Here is a 1,622-nt window from a genome sequence, read left to right on the forward strand (position 1 = left end):
CTTATGGTACCTGGAGTGGTGTATTGCGCGCAAATCTTTTTACTGATTGATATTTCTTTCTGAGACCTGAATGGTGTCCCAGGTCCATCATGCTCCTAGCATCTGGGAGGAGGGTGTTGGGATGATAACTGAGGTGAGGAACGGCTTCGGGCTGGGCACAGAAGAGGTGTCCATTAAATGTGGTATTTGGTGATTGACTGTAAAGATGAAGTTGACAAGTTTCACTGTCCTTAGGAAGTAGCCTTCTCTTTCTCCTTCTCAACTTGTCTATATTTCTCTGTTAACACAACTAACTTCCTGCACAGCATTCAGGTTTGGGCCCCACCAGCACCACAACACTGGAGCCACCATTACAACTGGGTGTGTGTGACACTCACAGGCCACGTGGTTCAGCACGTGGTGTCCCCAGGTGTGCAGGCATATGGTGACCACTGTTTCCACCACAGAAGTCACCAGGCTTATAAGCCAAGAGACAGCTGCCATGATACAAGTGGTCACCGATAGCCATGTAGCAGTCATAGGCCATAGCAGCCAATAGCAGGAACTCAGTACTCCCCTGGGCCCCCGAGAAGAAGAGCTGGGTCCCACACTGGGTGAAGGAGATGGTCTTCTTTTCCAGCAGGAAGTGCACCAGCATCTGGGGGACCCCACTAAAGGTGTAGCAAATGTCCACCACTGAGAAGTTGCAGAAGTACATGGGCAGGTGCAGGAGGACAATGAGCCCATTGCCCAGTGGGGTCAGCAGATAGGCAGCCCCAAATAGGACAAACAGTCCAGCCTGGGTCTGCCTGTCACTGGAGAGCCCCAGGAGGACAAACTCACTTTCCCAGGTCAGGTTGTCCCTCCTCATGAAGCAGGTGGAGTAGGTGGCCAGCAGGAGGAGGTAGCTCAGAATCAATCAGAATTAAGTTTGGGCCTGAACAAAGGACTGTAAGCAGAACTGCAAGAACTTGAATGTTTTTTCTATTAGACTCTGAGCCTCTTGAAATCAGGGATCTTTGGTGATTTTCTCTTTCTTTACTTTTTTTTTTCTTTCTTTCTCTCTCTCTTTTTTTTTTTGAGAGAGGCACAGAGAGAGTGCATGCAGAGTGGAGGTGGGGCAGAGGAAGAAGGCTTAAGCAGGCTTCAAACCCAGTATGGAGCCCCACCCACGGCTTAATCTCAGGACTCTGAGATCATAACCTGAGTCAAAATCAAGATTTGGATGCTTAAATGACTGAGCCACCCAGGTGCCCCTGTGATTTTTCTTTGTATGCAAAGATTCCTAACAAATGTTTCACAATAAAATTTTTGTTGAATACACAAATTAAAAAAAAAAAGTTAAAAGCAGTGGCCTTGAGGATTATTCTCTGATCCTAAGATATAGGACTTATGTTCTGGACTTCCTCCTTGTCCTTACTGCTCACACTGGAGCTTATGGTTCTTCCTGTTCCTCCCATAAGCCAGGCTAGGTCAGTGACAGAGAAAATCGCTCAACTTGGTTCTCATTGTACTGATTAATAAGGCTTATTCCTGGGTTGATAAGATCAGGGCCTCAATTATATTAACTATAATTATGTCCCAACTTCTTGTGATTATGCTATTTCCTTGGTGAAATGCTGGCATTTATTTGAATGGTAAAG

At 46.2% G+C, this 1,622-nt stretch overlaps 1 pseudogene; it reads right to left on the reverse strand.

Annotated features, from left to right (window-relative positions):
- Window positions 1–267: 267 nt before the first annotated feature.
- Window positions 268–850, reverse strand: LOC106003717 (annotated as a pseudogene).
- Between the last annotated feature and the right edge of the window lie 772 nt (window positions 851–1,622).

This window comes from Mustela putorius, unplaced genomic scaffold, assembly GCF_011764305.1.
Source record: "Mustela putorius furo isolate JIRA1106 unplaced genomic scaffold, ASM1176430v1.1 tig00003845_pilon_pilon_pilon, whole genome shotgun sequence".
NCBI lineage: Eukaryota > Metazoa > Chordata > Mammalia > Carnivora > Mustelidae > Mustela > Mustela putorius.